The following is a 22,614-nucleotide window of genomic DNA, read 5'->3' on the forward strand; positions in this document are numbered from 1 at the left end:
AAATTACTGCCTTGCCCGGGTGATGAAAATCCTAGTTTCGGCCCTGAATTAGTAATAAGAATGCCTAGTTATTTTCCATATTTGGTTTTTTTTTCTGCAAAAATTAGATCATCAATATTAATATTATTTATCTATAACAGAATAGTCTTAGCTTAATCTTACATTATTGTCATTCATTTCAAGTAACACTGAGCCGCACAAGGCTGGTTACAGCACACATATTTGCATTTTTCAAAAACAGTATATATTACATGTAAAACTGTAATTTGCACAGCAGTAGAATACACACGGATTTCAGGGAAATGTTTGCATACAACGTGCAAGCTCAATATAGCAACTGTAATATAGCAATGGCAGTACATGTGATAACTTTATTATAAAGAGGTTTAAAATGTATTTATCAATTAAGTATTATCAACTTTAACCTTATCACCCTTCAGTCTAACAGAACATTAATACCCCTAGTACTTACAGAACATTATTACCTTCTTACATCAGTCCCCACATAACATTAATTCCCACATATTTATTTACATAATTCAGACTTATGCTTTCCATATGTATATATGACATTATATCCCCCGAGTCTGTGAGGGACTGCCCCCTAGTCAGGCAAGGGTGGAAATGCTTGTGAGACTGTTTGTGGGAGGCTTTCAGAGCAGGGCACAGCAGTCCACACATAACATTCACCATCAACACACAAGTCCCCATATAACTGTTAGGAACAGCAGGTGACTGAATATTATAAGTGTACCTAACAAATTGGGAACACATTGTAACCCACACTCTGACTTTTTGTTTTTGTCTGTGTACAATGATAGCTACAGTATATGCTGAGCAACTAACATTTAAGATTTATTGTACCTCCCCCAAAAGCCTGAGTTACTCTATCTCATTTCCAGGGGCTGACTTGGGAGAACCCTAAATGAGGTGAAAAGCATTTGTTAAAAGTCATAGGGGGGATTTAATTAGCAGCAGTAAATTACCAGGGATAATTGACACATGTAGGCGTATTCAATTAGCCCTGATAGCCGGCGGTATCAGGGATTTTTTTTCACCAGTGCAGAGGCAGGAGAATAAATCCTAGAAAACTGACCTGGTTTTGCATCTGTAAACACGAAAAACACATGGATCCCGTAACTTATCCCAGATCCCGTGTTTTTAATGCAAAAATGGGAAAATATTCACATGAAAAAATGTGCCGCAATTGAATTGCCCAATAATACCATCATGCAATAAATCACGGTAAAGTCCCCTTTTTTCATTATCAATTGGATTTCCCCCCAATATCTTATAAAGAATCAAAATAAAACAACACAATGAAAGTGTTTATAAAATGCAAGAATATATATATTTTATTACACAGGAACACTTCTCAGTAACACCTGAAGAAAGGATTTATTACTGTTATGGAAGGCTCAAGCAATAAAACCAAGTTCCATAAAATTATGACAAAAACAGTTACATTACCATGTGCAAGGTAATAAAATAGATACTTTTCTTTTTTAGTAAAAGTATCCAGAGTGAAATAACAACTCCCCTAATACACAAAGTAACACTTCCAGCTGCAAGTAAAACCCCTTTTATACCGCCAGCTTGTAACCTGGGTTATTGCACATGAGCGCGCATATTCCGGGTTGCTGTGTGGTCTGAAAGGGCCCAGGGGAAATATCCTGGGTCAGGCGACCCGGTATTTCAACCCTGGTAGCGACTAGGGTTGGACACGGTTTCAACCCTGGTCACTCTGCGGTGTTCAGGTGCTGTGGTCCCATAATAGAACATACAGTCAACATTTGAACAGCACACCACTTAGCAGCCATCAAAATAGAGACCAGCACACCACGATGAAGTTAAATGCTTATGTATTTATAAAAAGTGCTTCAATATTTCCATAGAAAAAACAGCATCATGTAGAACAATTTCCATCCAAGTAAAATAACATCCAAGCTTTAAAACAAGTTACTTATCACGTCTGACAGCTGTTTTGGTGCATGACCACCTTCCTCAAGGGCTCGGCAAATACTGTCCACAAAGCTGCTCTATAAATAGGTGGGCACCCGTCATTATCAAAATGGTAACCCACACCTGTGTCCTCACATTCACCTGTCCCATCGCTCCAGACAAATCTTCATTTCCTGAATGCCGCTGTGGACCGCACGCCGGCTGCCGCTGGAACGCACTTCCGGTTCTGGTCTGTGCTGCAGCTTGGGCGCAATGCAGATATGAGTGCTGGCATGCACTGTAAGCAATGGAACGCAACGGGGTTTACAGCCTGGTGGCCTCATAAAGGCATAATGTCACCCGTTGTTAAAACCATCCAGAGTTAGCTCAGGACCAGTTGCATATTCAAGCTGTATGCATTGCGGTGTGTCACTTATTCTAGATTAATAACTAGTTCAATCTATGGTTCCATGTATACTACCAATATGAGGTTCCATGTATACTACCAATCACCACCGCATCATTATTCTAGCCAGATCCATTATATAACTCTCACAGATAGTGACTATAGATGTAATTAAATTACTAGACAGATTCAGGTTGGTTGTGGTCACCAAATGATGGCATCATTAGAGTCTTACAGGCGCCATAAAGCTATTATTATATCATATTCCAAGACCAAAAGAGAAAAAAGAGAAATATACCAAAAATGACAAAACACACAACTATCCATAATATCACAAATATACTCAATTATATACAGCTTTGTAACACATGTATCATTCCTCCTGATATCCAGAATAATTAACACATGGATAAACAAAGGGGAATTTTATTCCCTCACTCTTTCATCTATAATAAAACCTTGCACATGCGGCCTCCTCATAGGTGATCTTTGTAAAAAGACATTCAAGTTCAATTCCTCATTTAAGCCACCTGGAAATACTGAATTACATTTATATATCAGTTCACATTCCCGCTGTAATAATATCTTGTGGCGGTCTCCTCCCCTTTTAAGGGGTTTAATCTGGTTGAAAGGCATGAATTTAAAATCCTTGATTGTATGTCCGGCTTCAGAAAACTGTTTGGCTACTGGTGGTGTGCTGTGATCAATTTTGAACATAGCTTTTTTAATTGAAGAACGGTGCATTCCAATCCTTTACTTTAGCATCCGTGTTGTCTTCCCAATATGTACCAGTTGACAAGGACAAATAACAAGATGAATGACGTATTTGCTATCACACATCATATGTTCTTTTAATATGTGTATCAGTCCTGTCCCTGGGTGTATAAAGGCTTCACCAGTCATCAGATGTTGACAGTTTACATATCCACTACACTGGTACGAGCCATTCTTGAGTGATAACCAATTATTTTTGTTAGCTGTCAGACTGATGTCAGAGTATGTCAATTGGTCTTTCAAATTCCTGCTTCTTTTGTATGCAAACAAAGGTTTATTTTGGCAAAAAGTTGCCCATGATTGGGTCTGTTTACAAAATGTGCCAATGTCTAAGAAAAGAGTCTCTTAAGAAATGTGAAGAAATAGAAAAAGTACTTGGAAAAATTAACCGGTTAAGTTCTTTTTCTTTCTTGTCACCATCCAACAATGTTTCTCGGTCTAATGTCAAACATTTGAGAATCGCCTCATCTATATCATTCTTATTATAGCCTCGCTGAATTAAATAATTTCCCATTTTGTGTAAGGCTTCCTTCAAACAAGTATCATTGGAAGTAATTCTTACTACTAGTAATAATTGGGAAAAGGGTAAAAACTGCTTCAGTGGTTTAGGGTGAAAACTCTCAGCTAATAGAACAGTGTTCTTGTCTTTGGATTTTTGAAAAATGGACGTCTCTTTTGATCGAAATGGAAACATCAAGAAAATCTATATTTGTGGGGCTACTTGTACAGGTTTGTGACCGGACGGTCCCGTACGAAAGCCCTCACCGATTTCGCGTCCCGTCCCCAGTACACAAAATGGATGTTTAGGTCACCCAAGACCTGGCCACATAGGGGATTCCCGCTTACTGTCAGTAACCGCCTGTTACGGACTCCACCCACTGTGCCATGGGCAGGTTTATGCTGCTACCACCAAACTCCTAACCTGCCATGGCGTTTGGAACCACGGTTCTGCTCTGTATGTGCCGACACGCTGCCTTACCACACCTGTGTGGTGTTGAAGAATCCCCACTAGTCGCTTGACTAGGCCTCTATCGGTAGCTGGCGGAAGGCGGAACTTGGAGACGCTGGTTCACCCTGGACAGCCGGTGAATGGGGCTAGGTTTCGCATAGCCCTGCAGGTCACAAGATGAAGCAATCTTCTTGAGGCAGATGATGTTTTAATGCCAACAAATAGTTCTGAAAAGAACTCAGCAATACAGCAAGATGTTACAGCAAAAAGAAAATGGTATAATACACTATGGTGGCTCACAGGCCTCCTCATTTTATCTCAATTCGTCACACAGTACCACAGGGGGGTAAGACCTCCCTGTCTTCTCCAACCAATCAGGTTATTGCACAAAATATAAATAAATACAAGTTACATTTCAAAAGTTAATAATTAGATAAATAACATTTCTGCTCCTTTTCATATATAACCAAACCAGTGTGCTTTTCCCAAACACAATCTGATTATCATCTTCCTGTCTCTTTCACAAATGTAAATATAACTTGCATTTCAATTGCATTCACCCTCTCATACATAGACAACATTCTTATACTGTAAATTAAACATAATTTGCATCACACATAATGCAGCCTAAGAAATGTTACAGCAAACTGTTGGTAAATGAAACTTACTAGTTTGCATTCATAAAACACAATCTGATTTAGCAGCCCCTTGTGTTTCCATGCAAAATCAGTTTTAAATCATCACACCACAGGAGATGCTGAAGGCACAGTCTTCTTTCCAAACCTTCGTTTGTACCTGAAAGAAAACATTTGCCAAACAAAAGGCCTGCTAATCGACACCCTGCTTTAGCTAGGACAAATAACATATGACTGGCTATGTACAAGTTGCTGACCAACAATTGTCAAGGTCTTTTAGAAACAAAATACCTTGTACGTTCCTCATAAGTGCCCTGTCCATCAGTATAACATATTAAGACACATTATTAATCATATTTTAAATACCCGGTGCCTAGCACCCACAATACATTTAAAGATGGCGCCTAGCGCCAGTGTGTAGTTTTAAAGTGGTACCAAGCATCCATTGTCCAAATGGTGCCTGGCAGCTGAGGATTAACCCTTTCAGTGCCGCGGCCGCCATTACACGTGTGGCTGGTTAGTCTCTACGGCCACAAGGTTAATCTAATGGTGCTTGTAAGACTATTTAAGGATTCTATGAAGTCATTGAGGCTTTTCACATCCTCAGTCCAAATGATCAAAATATCATCAATAAAGCGAGCATAAAATGCTATATAAGATGAATATCTAGCATTATTCAGAAAATTAATCATTTGATACTCATACATAAATTAATTTGCGAACGCGGGGGCCATGTTTGACCCCATCGCGGTCTAGCATAATTGTAAATAAAACAAATTCTCAAACAAAAATACATTTTTATGTAGGATAACGTTAATCAATAAACAAAATCAAAATTCAACTATAGGACCCTTATAATAAGGACAGGTAGTGATAGATTTTTTAACTGCCTCAATTACTTCAACATGTCCTACTGTATATTCGTGTATAAGAAGCTTGTAGTATCACACATCACTAAAAGACAACTAGGAGGAGGATTACTATAGTTCCTTAGTATTCTCAAAAATCTGTAGTATCTTTCAAAATAGTGGTGGTGTTAAGAACTATAGCCTGTGAAAAAAAAGGCAACAAAAAAAAGTATCCAGAGTGAAATAACTCCCCTAATACACAAAGTAACACTTCCTGCTGCAAGTAAGACCCCTTTCAGACCATCAGCTTTCAACCTGGGTTATTGCACATGAGCACGTATATTCCGGGTTGCTGTGTGGTCTCAAAGAGCCAAGGGAAAATATCCTGAGTCAGGCGACCCAGTATTTCAACTCTGGTAGTAACCAGATCATCTGAATTTATATATATATATATATATATATATATATATACATACATATATATATATATATATATATAAAGTGATGTTGTAGTCCCGGCACTCCCTCTCCCACTGTTCACTTGCTGCGGTGCCCTCCTAGAAGACCAAAGCTGATCCTCAATACAGGTTGCGGAAGGCGGCGGCACTCAGGCAGACTCAAGTCAAATAGTCAAAAAGCGGTAAGTTTTATTCCAATAAATAAAACTTACCGCTTTTTGACTATTTGACTTGAGTCTGCCTGAGTGCCGCCGCCTTCCGCAACCTATATATATATATATATATATATATATATATATAATTTTAGGAGCTGTGTTGGTGACTGTCTCACTTTAAATGCCATAAGTTAGGTGAGCTTTAAACCTGGAAGCACAATTTTATTTTGACTCTGATGTGATAGCAGTGGCCAGGTCTTCAAACATCTGGGTGATAGAGTAGGACTTGACGTGAGATGGGGTCCCTTGATGTTGGGCTGCAATCTTAAATGCATTGTACATTACAAGAGCTTACACCCCATCGATTATTTATGTGTTGATGTATTAAGGTGAGTTAGTTTACCAAGGTGAGTGCTGGGTTCTCTGTATATTATTTGAGTAATGTGGTCACAGGCCACTGTACCCTTACCTGGAGGTAGTGAGTGCGGTGGATTTCTGTATATTATATATCAGCAGCAAAGTCAGTGGACAAAAAAGTGTGGGGGCCACCATAGTGCCAAAACAGCCCTAGATTGGACAGCAGTATTCCATAAGAGGTTTGGGCGTGCAAAACAGAATATGTCCCCCTCTAGAATTAATAGGCCCCATGTAATATCACTAATGATCTTCCCAAAACTGTACCAGTAAAACAGTTGGGAGTACTATATGTATCAAGAATACATCTTTACAAAATGACATACTGTATAGTACTTCTGACAGCATTTGGCTGAACAGGGTTCAGTTGATTGACAGGGATATTTGACCACTCTTCCTCCATTGGCCACACCTTCAAAGAGCATTGCTCCTCTTCCTCAACTTACTCCTCCAAATGTCTTCAAAAGTTTGAATGAAAAATAATACAATTCTCATGGTGACATGCGGGTATTCATTTAACGTTGGGCAGATTTACATTTCTGTGCAATAATACTCTGCATTCTTGCACTGTGTACAAGTATACTTTAACCTTGTAACCCCTTACACCTGGAAAAACAGAAGAGGGAAGTGCAGGCATCTGAGGAGCACGGTAACGCCATCCTTATACAGGTGTATCACGTCTATTGGGAATGAGAGATAACTAGATTTGGAACCTACAGTATCCATTTTAACTTTTACAAGCACAAAGACTGCCATAGGCATTGTCAGTAAATGACAGATGTGGAGGCGTTAGTTCCTTTTTTATGGAAAACTAGCTGAATACCCGTGCTCCGCTGCAGAATTTAAAGTATATCCATGCAAATAACTTTAATTTTGAAGGACTTCCTGGTAAACTAATTAGACTCACAACAGGACATGCTCCACCCACCGCTGCCAATCTTAGTGAGGCCACACCTCTGGGCGGGCCTTCATTAGATTGATGCTATGAAAAGACTGGTCCTGAGGAGAATAATCCGCCTCCTTCTCTGCCCCACCCTGCCTCTGATGCTGCCCTGCTCAGTGCTATAACTGCTGGTGCTGAGGAGAATAATCCGCCTCCTTCTCTGCCCCACCCTGCCTCTGATGCTGCCCTGCTCAGTGCTGTAACTGCTGGTGCTGAGGAGAAAAATCTGCCCCCTTCTCAGCCCCGTCCCGCCTCTGATGCTGCCCTGCTCAGTGCTGTAACTGCTGGTGCTGAGGAGAATAATCCGCCTCCTTCTTTGCCCCGCCCCTCCTCTGATGCTGCCCTGCTCAGTGCTGTAACTGCTGGTGCTGAGGAGAATAATCCACTTCCTTCTCTGCCCCATCCCACCTCTGATGCTGCCCTGCTCAGTGCTGTAACTGCTGGTGCTAAGGAGAATAATCCACCTCCTTCTCTGCCCCGTCCAGCCTCTGATGCTGCCCTGCTCAGAGCTGTACATGCTGGTGCTGAGAATAATCCGCCTCCTTCTCTGCCCCGTCCAGCCTCTGATGCTGCCCTGCTCAGAGCTGTACATGCTGGTGCTGAGGAGAATAATCCGCCTCCTTCTCTGCCCCGTCCCGCCTCTAATGCTGCCCTGCTCAGTGCTGTACATGCTGGTGCTGAGGAGAATAATCCGCCTCCTTCTCTGCCCCATCCCACCTCTGATGCTACCCTGCTCAGTGCTGTACATGCTGGTGCTGAGGAGAATAATCCGCCTCCTTCTCTGCCCCATCCCACCTCTGATGCTACCCTGCTCAGAGCTGTACATGCTGGTGCTGAGAATAATCCACCTCCTTCTCTTACCCGTCCTGCCTCTGATGCTGCCCTGCTCAGTGCTGTAACTGCTGGTGCTGAGGAGAATAATCCGCCTCCTTCTCTTCCCCGTCCCGCCTCTGATGCTGCCCTGCTCAGTGCTGTAACTGCTGGTGCTGAAGAGAATAATCTGCCTCCTTCTCTGCCCCGTCCCGCCTCTGATGCTGCCCTGCTCAGTGCTGTACATGCTGGTGCTGAGGAAAATAATCCACCTCCTTCTCTTACCCGTCCTGCCTCTGATGCTGCCCTGCTCAGTGCTGTAACTGCTGGTGCTGAGGAGAATAATCCGCCTCCTTCTCTTCCCCGTCCCGCCTCTGATGCTGCCCTGCTCAGTGCTGTAACTGCTGGTGCTGAAGAGAATAATCTGCCTCCTTCTCTTACCCGTCCTGCCTCTGATGCTGCCCTGCTCAGTGCTGTAACTGCTGGTGCTGAGGAGAATAATCCGCCTCCTTCTCTTCCCCGTCCCGCCTCTGATGCTGCCCTGCTCAGTGCTGTAACTGCTGGTGCTGAAGAGAATAATCTGCCTCCTTCTCTTACCCGTCCTGCCTCTGATGCTACCCTGCTCAGTGCTGTACATGCTGGTGCTGAGGAAAATAATCCACCTCCTTCTCTTACCCGTCCTGCCTCTGATGCTGCCCTGCTCAGTGCTGTAACTGCTGGTGCTGAGGAGAATAATCCGCCTCCTTCTCTTCCCCGTCCCGCCTCTGATGCTGCCCTGCTCAGTGCTGTACATGCTGGTGCTGAGGAGAATAATCCGCCTCCTTCTCTGCCCCGTCCCGCCTCTGATGCTGCCCTGCTCAGTGCTGTAACTGCTGGTGCTGAGGAGAATAATCCGCCTCCTTCTCTGCCCCGTCCTGCCTCTGATGCTGCCCTGCTCAGTGCTGTAACTGCTGGTGCTGAGGAGAATAATCCGCCTCCTTCTCTGCTCCGTCCGGCCTCTGATGCTGCCCTGCTCAGTGCTGTAACTGCTGGTGCTGAGGAGAATAATCCACCTCCTTCTCTGCCCTGTCCCCCCTCTGATGCTGCGCTGCTCAGTGCTGTACATGCTGGTGCTGAGGAGAATAATCCACCTCCTTCTCTGCCCCGTCCTGCCTCTGATGCTGCCCTGCTCAGAGCTGTACATGCTGGTGCTGAGGAGAATAATCCTCCTCCTTCTCTGCCCCGTCCCGCCTCTGATGCTGCCCTGCTCAGTGCTGTAACTGCTGGTGCTAAGGAGAATAATCCGCCTCCTTCTCTGCCCCGTCCCGCCTCTGATGCTGCCCTGCTCAGTGCTGTAACTGCTGGTGCTGAGGAGAATAATCCGCCTCCTTCTCTGCCCCATCCCACTTCTGATGCTGCCCTGCTCAGTGCTGTAAATGTTGGTGCTGAGGAGAATAATCTGCCTCCTTCTCTACCCCATCCGGCCTCTGATGCTGCCCTGCTCAGTGCTGTAACTGCTGGTGCTGAGGAGAATAATCCACCTCCTTCTCTGCCCTGTCCCGCCTCTGATGCTGCCCTGCTCAGTGCTGTAACTGCTGGTGTTGAGGAGAATAATCCACCTCCTTCTCTGCCCCGTCCCGCCTCTGATGCTGCCCTGCTCAGTGCTGTAACTGCTGGTGCTGAGGAGAATAATCCACCTCCTTCTCTGCCCCGTCCTGCCTCTGATGCTGCCCTGCTCAGTGCTGTACATGCTGGTGCTGAGGAGAATAATCCGCCTCCTTCTCTGCCCCGTCCCGCCTCTGATGCTGCCCTGCTCAGTGCTGTAACTGCTGGTGCTGAGGAGAATAATCCACTTCCTTCTCTGCCCCATCCCACCTCTGATGCTGCCCTGCTCAGTGCTGTAACTGCTGGTGCTGAGGAGAATAATTTGCCTCCTTCTCTGCCCCGTCCAGCCTCTGATGCTGCCCTGCTCAGAGCTGTACATGCTGGTCCTGAGAATAATCCGCCTCCTTCTCTGCCCCGTCCAGCCTCTGATGCTACCCTGCTCAGTGCTGTACATGCTGGTGCTGAGGAAAATAATCCACCTCCTTCTCTTACCCGTCCTGCCTCTGATGCTGCCCTGCTCAGTGCTGTAACTGCTGGTGCTGAAGAGAATAATCTGCCTCCTTCTCTGCCCCGTCCCGCCTCTGATGCTGCCCTGCTCAGTGCTGTACATGCTGGTGCTGAGGAAAATAATCCACCTCCTTCTCTTACCCGTCCTGCCTCTGATGCTGCCCTGCTCAGTGCTGTAACTGCTGGTGCTGAGGAGAATAATCCGCCTCCTTCTCTTCCCCGTCCCGCCTCTGATGCTGCCCTGCTCAGTGCTGTACATGCTGGTGCTGAGGAGAATAATCCGCCTCCTTCTCTGCCCCGTCCCGCCTCTGATGCTGCCCTGCTCAGTGCTGTAACTGCTGGTGCTGAGGAGAATAATCCGCCTCCTTCTCTGCCCCATCCCACCTCTGATGCTACCCTGCTCAGTGCTGTACATGCTGGTGCTGAGGAAAATAATCCACCTCCTTCTCTTACCCGTCCTGCCTCTGATGCTGCCCTGCTCAGTGCTGTAACTGCTGGTGCTGAAGAGAATAATCTGCCTCCTTCTCTGCCCCGTCCCGCCTCTGATGCTGCCCTGCTCAGTGCTGTACATGCTGGTGCTGAGGAGAATAATCCGCCTCCTTCTCTGCCCCGTCCCGCCTCTGATGCTGCCCTGCTCAGTGCTGTAACTGCTGGTGCTGAGGAGAATAATCCGCCTCCTTCTCTGCCCCGTCCTGCCTCTTATGCTGCCCTGCTCAGTGCTGTAACTGCTGGTGCTGAGGAGAATAATCCGCCTCCTACTCTGCTCCGTCCGGCCTCTGATGCTGCCCTGCTCAGTGCTGTAACTGCTGGTGCTGAGGAGAATAATCCACCTCCTTCTCTGCCCTGTCCCCCCTCTGATGCTGCGCTGCTCAGTGCTGTACATGCTGGTGCTGAGGAGAATAATCCACCTCCTTCTCTGCCCCGCCCTGCCTCTGATGCTGCCCTGCTCAGAGCTGTACATGCTGGTGCTGAGGAGAATAATCCTCCTCCTTCTCTGCCCCGTCCCGCCTCTGATGCTGCCCTGCTCAGTGCTGTAACTGCTGGTGCTGAGGAGAATAATCCGCCTCCTTCTCTGCCCCGTCCCGCCTCTGATGCTGCCCTGCTCAGTGCTGTAACTGCTGGTGCTGAGGAGAATAATCCGCCTCCTTCTCTGCCCCATCCCGCTTCTGATGCTGCCCTGCTCAGTGCTGTAAATGTTGGTGCTGAGGAGAATAATCCGCCTCCTTCTCTGCCCCATCCGGCCTCTGATGCTGCCCTGCTCAGCGCTGTAACTGCTGGTGCTGAGGAGAATAATCTGCCTCCTTCTCTGCCCCGTCATGTCTCTGATGCTGCCCTGCTCAGTGCTGTAACTGCTGGTGCTGAGGAGAATAATCCACCTCCTTCTCAGCCCTGTCCCCCCTCTGGTGCTACCCTGCTCAGTGCTGTACATGCTGGTGCTGAGGAGAATAATCCACCTCCTTCTCTGACCCGTCCCGCCTCTGATGCTGCTCTGCTCAGTGCTGTAACTGCTGGTGCTGAGGAGAATAATCTGCCTCCTTCTCTGCCCCGTCCCGCCTCTGATGCTGCCCTGATCAGTGCTGTAACTGCTGGTGCTGAGGAGAATAATCCACCTCCTTCTCTGACCCGTCCCGCCTCTGATGCTGCTCTGCTCAGTGCTGTAACTGCTGGTGCTGAGGAGAATAATCCGCCTCCTTCTCTGCCCTGTCCCGCCTCTGATGCTGCCCTGCTCAGTGCTGTAACTGCTGGTGCTCAGGAGAATAATCCACCTCCTTCTCTGCCCCGTCCTGCCTCTGATGCTGCCCTGCTCAGTGCTGTACATGCTGGTGCTGAGGAGAATAATCCGCCTCCTTCTCTGCCCCGTCCCGCCTCTGATGCTGCCCTGCTCAGTGCTGTGACTGCTGGTGCTGAGGAGAATAATCCGCCTCCTTCTCTGCCCCGTCCTGCCTCTGATGCTGTCCTGCTCAGTGCTGTACATGCTGGTGCTGAGGAGAATAATCCGCCTCCTTCTCTGCCGCGTCCCGCCTCTGATGCTGCCTTGCTCATTGCTGTAACTGCTGGTGCTGAGGAGAATAATCCTCCTCCTTCTCTGCCCCGTCCCGCCTCTGATGCTGCCCTGCTCAGTGCTGTACATGCTGGTGCTGAGGAGAATAATCCGCCTCCTTCTCTGCCCCGTCCCTACTCTGATGCTGCCCTGCTCAGTGCTGTAAATGCTGGTGTTGAGGAGAATAATCCGCCTCCTTCTCTGCACCGTCCCGACTCTGATGCTGCCCTGCTCAGTGCTGTACATGCTGGTGCTGAGGAGAATAATCCGCCTCCTTCTCTGCCCTGTCCTGCCTCTGATGCTGCCATGCTCAGTGCTGTACATGCTGGTGCTGAGGAGAATAATCTGCCTCCTTCTCTGCCCCGTCATGTCTCTGATGCTGCCCTGCTCAGTGCTGTAACTGCTGGTGCTGAGGAGAATAATCCGCCTCCTTCTCTGCCCCGTCCCTACTCTGATGCTGCCCTGCTCAGTGCTGTAAATGCTGGTGTTGAGGAGAATAATCCGCCTCCTTCTCTGCACCGTCCCGACTCTGATGCTGCCCTGCTCAGTGCTGTACATGCTGGTGCTGAGGAGAATAATCCGCCTCCTTCTCTGCCCTGTCCTGCCTCTGATGCTGCCATGCTCAGTGCTGTACATGCTGGTGCTGAGGAGAATAATCAGCCTCCTTCTCTGCCCCGTCCTGCCTCTGATGCTGCCCTGCTCAGTGCTGTACATGCTGGTGCTGAGGAGAATAATCCGCCTCATTCTCTGCACCGTCCTGCCTCTGATGCTGCCCTGCTCAGTGCTGTACATGCTGGTGCTGAGGAGAATAATCAACCTCCTTCTCTGCCCCGTCCCGCCTCTGATGCTGCCCTGCTCAGTGCTGTAACTGCTGGTGCTGAGGAGAATAATCCGCCTCCTTCTCTGCCCCGTCCCGCCTTTGATGCTGCCCTGCTCAGTGCTGTAACTGCTGGTGCTGAGGAGAATAATCCGCCTCCTTCTCTGCCCCGTCCCACCTCTGATGCTGCCCTGCTCAGTGCTGTAAATGCTGGTGCAGAGGAGAATAATCCACCTCCTTCTATTACCCGTCCTGCCTCTGATGCTGCCCTGCTCAGTGCTGTAACTGCTGGTGCTGAGGAGAATAATCCACCTCCTTCTCTGCCCCGTCCCGCCTCTTATGCTGCCCTGCTCAGTGCTGTAACTGCTGGTGCTGAGGAGAATAATCCGCCTCCTTCTCTGCCCTGTCCTGCCACTGATGCTGCCCTGCTCAGTGCTGTAACTGCTGGTGCTGAGGAGAATAATCCACCTCCTTCTCTGCCCCGTCCCACCTCTGATGCTGCCCTGCTCAGTGCTGTACATGCTGGTGCTGAGATTTATCCGCCTCCTTCTCTGCCCCGTCCCGCCTCTGATGCTGTCCTGCTCAGTGCTGTACATGCTGGTGCTGAGGAGAATAATCCACCTCCTTCTCTGCCCCGTCCTGCCTCTGATGCTGCCCTGCTCAGTGCTGTAACTGCTGGTGCTGAGGAGAATAATCCGCCTCCTTCTCTGCCCCGTCCCGCCTCTGATGCTGCCCTGCTCAGTGCTGTAACTGCTGGTGCTGAGGAGAATAATCCACCTCCTTCTCTTCCCCGTCCCGACTCTAATGCTGCCCTGCTCAGTGCTGTAAATGTTGGTGCTGAGGAGAATAATCCGCTTCCTTCTCTGCTCCATCCGGCCTCTGATGCTGCCCTGCTCAGTGCTGTAACTGCTGGTGCTGAGGAGAATAATCCACCTCCTTCTCTGCCCTGTCCCGCCTCTGATGCTGCCCTGCTCAGTGCTGTAACTGCTGGTGCTGTGGAGAATAATCCACCTCCTTCTCTGCCCTGTCCCCCCTCTGGTGCTGCCCTGCTCAGTGCTGTACATGCTGGTGCTGAGGAGAATAATCCACCTCCTTCTCTGACCCGTCCCGCCTCTGATGCTGCTCTGCTCAGTGCTGTAACTGCTGGTGCTGAGGAGAATAATCCGCCTCCTTCTCTGCCCCGTCCCGCCTCTGATGCTGCCCTGATCAGTGCTGTAACTGCTGGTGCTGAGGAGAATAATCCACCTCCTTCTCTTCCCCGTCCCGACTCTAATGCTGCCCTGCTCAGTGCTGTAACTGCTGGTGCTCAGGAGAATAATCCACCTCCTTCTCTGCCCCGTCCTGCCTCTGATGCTGCCCTGCTCAGTGCTGTACATGCTGGTGCTGAGGAGAATAATCCGCCTCCTTCTCTGCCCCGTCCCGCCTCTGATGCTGCCCTGCTCAGTGCTGTGACTGCTGGTGCTGAGGAGAATAATCCGCCTCCTTCTCTGCCCCGTCCTGCCTCTGATGCTGCCCTGCTCAGTGCTGTACATGCTGGTGCTGAGGAGAATAATCCGCCTCCTTCTCTGCCGCGTCCCGCCTCTGATGCTGCCTTGCTCATTGCTGTAACTGCTGGTGCTGAGGAGAATAATCCTCCTCCTTCTCTGCCCCGTCCCGCCTCTGATGCTGCCCTGCTCAGTGCTGTACATGCTGGTGCTGAGGAGAATAATCCGCCTCCTTCTCTGCCCCGTCCCTACTCTGATGCTGCCCTGCTCAGTGCTGTAAATGCTGGTGTTGAGGAGAATAATCCGCCTCCTTCTCTGCACCGTCCCGACTCTGATGCTGCCCTGCTCAGTGCTGTACATGCTGGTGCTGAGGTGAATAATCCGCCTCCTTCTCTGCCCTGTCCTGCCTCTGATGCTGCCATGCTCAGTGCTGTACATGCTGGTGCTGAGGAGAATAATCTGCCTCCTTCTCTGCCCCGTCATGTCTCTGATGCTGCCCTGCTCAGTGCTGTAACTGCTGGTGCTGAGGAGAATAATCCGCCTCCTTCTCTGCCCCGTCCCTACTCTGATGCTGCCCTGCTCAGTGCTGTAAATGCTGGTGTTGAGGAGAATAATCCGCCTCCTTCTCTGCACCGTCCCGACTCTGATGCTGCCCTGCTCAGTGCTGTACATGCTGGTGCTGAGGAGAATAATCCGCCTCCTTCTCTGCCCTGTCCTGCCTCTGATGCTGCCATGCTCAGTGCTGTACATGCTGGTGCTGAGGAGAATAATCAGCCTCCTTCTCTGCCCCGTCCTGCCTCTGATGCTGCCCTGCTCAGTGCTGTACATGCTGGTGCTGAGGAGAATAATCCGCCTCATTCTCTGCACCGTCCTGCCTCTGATGCTGCCCTGCTCAGTGCTGTACATGCTGGTGCTGAGGAGAATAATCCACCTCCTTCTCTGCCCCGTCCCGCCTCTGATGCTGCCCTGCTCAGTGATGTAACTGCTGGTGCTGAGGAGAATAATCCGCCTCCTTCTCTGCCCCGTCCCGCCTTTGATGCTGCCCTGCTCAGTGCTGTAACTGCTGGTGCTGAGGAGAATAATCCGCCTCCTTCTCTGCCCCGTCCTGCCTCTGATGCTGCCCTGCTCAGTGCTGTAACTGCTGGTGCTGAGGAGAATAATCCACCTCCTTCTCTGCCCCGTCCCGCCTCTTATGCTGCCCTGCTCTGTGCTGTAACTGCTGGTGCTGAGGAGAATAATCCACCTCCTTCTCTGCCCCGTCCCACCTCTGATGCTGCCCTGCTCAGTGCTGTAACTGCTGGTGCTGAGGAGAATAATCCACCTCCTTCTCTGCCCCGTCCCACCTCTGATGCTGCCCTGCTCAGTGCTGTACATGCTGGTGCTGAGATTTATCCGCCTCCTTCTCTGCCCCGTCCCGCCTCTGATGCTGTCCTGCTCAGTGCTGTACATGCTGGTGCTGAGGAGAATAATCCACCTCCTTCTCTGCCCCGTCCTGCCTCTGATGCTGCCCTGCTCAGTGCTGTAACTGCTGGTGCTGAGGAGAATAATTTGCCTCCTTCTCTGCCCTGTCCTGCCACTGATGCTGCCCTGCTCAGTGCTGTTACTGCTGGTGCTGAGGAGAATAATTCGCCTCCATCTCTGCCCCGTCCCACCTCTGATGCTGCCCTGCTCAGTGCTGTAACTACTGGTGCTGAGGAGAATAATCCGCCTCCTTCTCTGCCCCGTCCCACCTCTGATGCTGCCCTGCTCAGTGCTGTAACTGCTGGTGCTGAGGAGAATAATTCGCCTCCATCTCTGCCCCGTCCCGCATCTGATGCTGCCCTGCTCAGTGCTGTACATGCTGGTGCTGAGGAGAATAATCCGCCTCCTTCTCTGCCCCATCCCACCTCTGATGCTGCCCTTCTCAGTGCTGTAACTGTTGGTGCTGAGGAGAATAATCCGCCTCCTTTTCTGCCCCGTCCCCCCTCTGATGCTGCCCTGCTCAGTGCTGTAACTGCTGGTGCTGAGGAGAATAATCCGCCTCCTTCTCTGCCCCGTCCCACCTCTGATGCTGCCCTTCTCAGTGCTGTAACTGCTGGTGCTGAGGAGAATAATCCGCCTCCTCCTCTGCCCCGTCCCGCCTCTGATGCTGCTCTGCCCAGTGCTGTAACTGCTAGTGCTGAGGAGAATAATCCGCCTCCTCCTCTGCCCCGTCCCGCCTCTGATGCTGCCCTGCTCAGTGCTGTAACTGCTGGTGCTGAGGAGAATAATCCGCCTCCTTCTCTGCCCCGTCCTGCCTCTGATACTGCCCTGCTCAGTGCTGTACATGCTGGTGCTGAGGAGAATATTCCGCCTCCTTCTCTGCCCCGTCCTGTCTCTGATGCTGCCCTGCTCAGTGCTGTAAATCCTGGGATGACAGGCCAAGCTCCGCCCGCTGTATGGTAAATATGTAAGTTTTGCAGGGATAGGCTGACTATATTCCAAAGGACTCTAGGTCTCTTTGCTTAGCTTCTTGCTCTCCTTAAGGCTTTACCTTTGAGGTAAAAAGGTAAAGATTTTCTCACAACACTTCTGATCACTGAGAGAGGTGTTTTTTCCCTTTACAAAGTAGATAAGCAATTACTGTCTATTAAGCTTTCCTTTAATGCATTTAGGAGTAAAAATATCTATGTCTCCTTTCCTCCTGTTGCTCTCTGAGAGGTTCGGAAATGTTTAGTTCAAGTGACAGGTTAACCTCTGATAAGGGAGATGCTATCCTCTACTGCAGCGTTTCTCAACTGCTGTGCCAGCAGCGGTTGCCAGGTGTGCCGCTGCCCACCGGAGGTGCCCGCTGCCATCACCCGCCGGAAATGCCCGCCGCCTGTCAGAGGTACCTGCCCGGCTGCCGCTGCCATCACTTGCTGTCTCTGGCAGTGCTGTCCTCTTCTGCAGGCAGACTTATAGTGACGTGCATGACTCATAGTTCACGCATGTCACGTAGCCCTGCCGCCCACTGCTGCCGGAGTCTCCGTCCCTTCTCAGCGTTATTTACTGCTCACACCACAGACTGAAAGTAAGCAGCAGGTTAAATGAAAATAATGATGTTTTTATTTATGTGTGGAATTACTGGGTGAGAGGGAGGGAGGCATGCTGTGTGTTATTACTGGGGGTGGGGGCTGTGTGTGTTATTACTGGGGGTGGGGGCTGTGTGTGTTATTACTGGGGGTGAGGGCTGTGTGTGCTATTACTGGGGGTGGGGCTGTGTGTGCTATTACTGGGGATGGGGGCTGTGTGTGTTATTACTGGGGGTGGGGGCTTTGTGTGTTATTACTGGGGGTGGGGACTGTGTGTGCTATTACTGGGGGTGGGGGCTGTGTGTGTTATTACTGGGGGTGGGGGCTGTGTGTGTTATTACTGGGGGTGGGGGCTGTGTGTGCTATTACTGGTGGTGGGGGCTGTGTGTGCTATTGCTGGGGGTGGGGGCTGTGTGTGTTATTACTGGGGGTGGGGGCTGTGTGTTATTACTGGGGGTGGGGGCTGTGTGTGTTATTACTGGGGGTGGGGGCTGTGTGTGTTATTAATGGGGGTGGGGGCTGTGTGTGTTATTACTGGGGGTGGGGGCTGTGTGTGCTATTACTGGGGGTGGGGGCTGTGTGTGCTATTACTGGGGGTGGGGGCTGTGTGTGTTATTACTGGGGGTGGGGGCTGTGTGTGTTATTACTGGGGGTGGGGGCTGTGTGTTATTACTGGGGGTGGGGGCTGTGTGTGTTATTACTGGGGGTGGGGGCTGTGTGTGTTATTACTGGGGGTGGGGGCTGTGTGTTATTACTGGGGGTGGGGGCTGTGTGTGTTATTACTGGGGGTGGGGGCTGTGTGTTATTACTGGGGGTGGGGGCTGTGTGTGTTATTACTGGGGGTGGGGGCTGTGTGTGTTATTACTGGGGGTGGGGGCTGTGTGTTATTACTGGGGGTGGGGGCTGTGTGTGTTATTACTGGGGGTGGGGGCTGTGTGTGTTATTACTGGGGGGTGGGGGCTGTGTGTGCTATTACTGGTGGTGGGGGCTGTGTGTGTTATTACTGGGGGTGGGGGCTGTGTGTGCTATTACTGGTGGTGGGGGCTGTGTGTGTTATTACTGGGGGTGGGGGCTGTGTGTGCTATTACTGGTGGTGGGGGCTGTGTGTGTTATTACTGGGGGTGGGGGCTGTGTGTGTTATTACTGGGGGTGGGGGCTGTGTGTGTTATTACTGGGGGTGGGGGCTGTGTGTGCTATTACTGGGGGTGGGGGCTGTGTGTGTTATTACTGGGGGTGGGGGCTGTGTGTGCTATTACTGGTGGTGGGGGCTGTGTGTGCTATTACTGGGGGTGGGGGCTGTGTGTGTTATTACTGGGGGTGGGGGCTGTGTGTGCTATTACTGGGGGTGGGGGCTGTGTGTGTTATTACTGGGGGTGGGGGCTGTGTGTGCTATTACTGGTGGTGGGGGCTGTGTGTGCTATTGCTGGTGGTGGGGGCTGTGTGTGTTATTACTGGGGGTGGGGGCTGTGTGTGCTATTACTGGTGGTAGGGGCTGTGTGTGCTATTACTGGGGGTGGGGGCTGTGTGTGTTATTACTGGGGGTGGGGGCTGTGTGTGCTATTACTGGTGGTGGGGGCTGTGTGTGCTATTGCTGGGGGTGGGGGCTGTGTGTGTTATTACTGGGGGTGGGGGCTGTGTGTGCTATTACTGGTGGTGGGGGCTGTGTGTGCTATTGCTGGGGGTGGGGGCTGTGTGTGTTATTACTGGGGGTGGGGCTGTGTGTGCTATTACTAGGGGTGGGGCTGTGTGTGCTATTACTGGAGGGGAGGCTGTGTGTGGTATTGGGGGGGCAGGCTGTGTGTGGTATTACTTGGGGGGGCAGGCTACAGTATGTATGGAATCACTTGGGGGGGAGTGGCAGGCTGTGTGTGGAATTGCTTAGGGGGAAGGTAGGCTATATGTGGAATTACTGGGGGGGGGGTTGCAGGCTGTGTTTGGAATTGCTGGGGGGGAGGCTATACGTGGAATAATATGGGGGGACAGTTTGTAGGATAAATGAGTGGCATTACTATGGGGAGCAGTGTGTGGAATTAATGTGGGGGCCAAGGTGTTTTATTACTGCAGGGACTGAGGTGCTTTATTACTTCTGGTGGCCAAAGTTCTTTATTAATGTAGGGACCAATGTGTTTTATTACTGTGGGGGCCAATGTGCTTTATTACAGTGAGGGTGAAAGCATTAGTTTTATTACAGTGTGGGCCAATATATGTTGAGATTTTTTATTATATATTATATTTGATTTTAAAAAAAAATAACTGATGGTGTGCCTTGGCAATTTTAAAATCATCTTCAGTGTGCCACGGGATTAAAAAGGTTGAAAATCACTGCTCTACTGACTGGAAATAGGTTGGTTAAGTACATATATCTGAAATCTATATATATATATATATATATATATATTATAGTAGCTTTTTGCCTGCGGCTTCGCCCGCGTGGAAATGTTAACCCAATAAGACAATTTTCTGTGCGCCCATCTTCAAGTTTAAGTTCACTACCCCTTCTCACCCCCATGCTGATGGGAGCTGAACTTGGAGTAAAAAGGCATTGGGAGGGTCAGTATTCAGCTCAGCGATCCCGAAAACTATGGATTTTTACATGTCACCCCTTCCTACCCCCACAGTATTTTTTTCTGGATTGTAAGTCATATGTGTACCAAGTTTGGTGTACATTGCTCCAGGCATTTTAGAGTTATGCTGGAACACACATACACACAAACATACACACATACATCCATTTATATATATATATATATATATATATATACTGTAGATGTGGCAGGTGCCATAGGCATTTCCTGAGCCATTTGCATTTTTATACTGGGTGCAGCCATGTTTTTATTACTTACCTTTCTGGAGTCCAGCGTCGGAGCTGCAGTGGCATGCAAAAATCGTCACCAAAATGGCCACCGCGCATGCGCAGTTGAGATTTAGACACCAGAACATGGCAGGCGCCATGCTTCCAGAGTCCGTGCATGTGCAGTAGGTGCTGGCATAAGGCCATCATCTACTGTGCCACTAAGAGGAGGGGGCCCGCACGGAGCCTGCACACGAGCCCCCACCTCTGTTGAAATGCCCCTGTCATGAGCGCATTAACGCCGGGTGTCTTTTTGTGCATTTTTTTTCTGTGTGTGGCTGCGGCTGTATCTGCATATGAAATGGAAAGCACAGAATACAGGCGTGCCAATACTGTATGATTTTAAATAGCAGAGTCTGCTTGTGTGTCTTATTCACAAAGCGGTGTCAATAAGACTCGTTTCCAGCAAAACAAGACGCTTGACGTTAGCAGAGTTGCACAGGAACTGCTGGCTCACTCACACCAGGCATCTCCACTATGTGGCGCCTTGAGGCAAGATGTATGAGGTCACATCTGTAGATATATCCTGTAAAATGTGCGACTCACCATACAGTACACAAGTTCTTTTTGTGAAAAAATATTTACATGTATGTTTGGAAAGCAAAATGCACCGTGCTCTAAATGAGGTGTTAGCGCTTAAATACAAATTTACAATTCTTAATGGTGGGTTAGAAGTAAGGCATAATTCCATATTTAATATACATTTATGTAACCAAAAATGTTTGTCATTGTGAGACATGATTGTGCTTCTGTACTTATGGCTAACTTGGAGAAAATCTCAATCTTTGGGGGGTTGTTCGTGAGTTGGAAAATGACAGCACATGAGGGAAATGAATTGCTAAAATCCAAAAGAGCCGTATATTTTCTAAGCCCATATTGTACGTTTCATGTTTTAGAAAAATTGAATGATGTAGAATGAGACAACACTTGGAATTTTATGGACTGTTCAATCTTAGCACCAAACAGTGGGGTAAGACATTTTGGAGGCGCAAACTGGAGACAGTGGATGAGTGAGACAGAGTATTGTAGACCAGGTGCCCTTATGCTTCTGCTTTGGGAAACAGCATAGAAACAAGATTTCATGTATCACACCAAGATTATTATAATGAGATAAAGTTTTAATGAGACAAAGCACTTCCCTCATACAGTGCATTATGAATAACTGTTACATCATGGACTAAATGCATCCTACAAATCCTCAACCTGCACTAACGCTAGGAAGAATTGGTTCTAATGCATCCTAACTGGGAGCTCATATAAAGCCCAGGCTGGTTAGTGCATTGCTGCTGCCTCCATGGGAAGCACAGAACCTGTGTTCCCTTCTCCCAGAGCTTACTATCCCCATGATGAAAAGCTGAGGAGTGGAAGCCTATCACAAGTTTGCAGCATAGAAGAAAACACAATGGTCGGGAAGGGCAGTGAAGGGTTGTACGCATTGCTCAGTCAGTCTGAATTGGTTGTATAAAGTTTCCTTGTAGCACAAAACTTTTAGGCAAATTTTTTGAAGGTTTGTATTTTTCCCTATTAACATGAACTGACTGAGGGGCACACCTACCAACAATCGTATACAAAATGCAGTTGTCGTATGAAAAAAATCACTTGCCTTTACCAAAACTTAGAACGCCGGGACAGAGCGTCTGAAAAAGTTCTGTCCTAGCGATTGTCTAAAAGCAAAGCGATAGCTACCACTATCATTTTGTTTCTGGGTTCGGCATTGGTGGGGATAATGTGCATTGGCAGCCCACGTATGCACTAGTGAGGCCAATGGAGAGGAATCCTTCAGATCCCTCTCCATTATACTTTGTGAAAGAGAAGCCCATAGGCTTCTATGGTCTCACACCATCAGTAGATGACGATAGCAGCCAGGGAAAAGCTTTACATTCCAGTGCTTGGTAAACCTGACTGTTTAGCAGCATTTGCAGTCAGAAATGGAGGGATTATGGCAGATATCAGAGATATCTACTG

This window comes from Pseudophryne corroboree, chromosome 7, assembly GCF_028390025.1.
Source record: "Pseudophryne corroboree isolate aPseCor3 chromosome 7, aPseCor3.hap2, whole genome shotgun sequence".
NCBI classification, from domain to species: Eukaryota; Metazoa; Chordata; class Amphibia; order Anura; family Myobatrachidae; genus Pseudophryne; species Pseudophryne corroboree.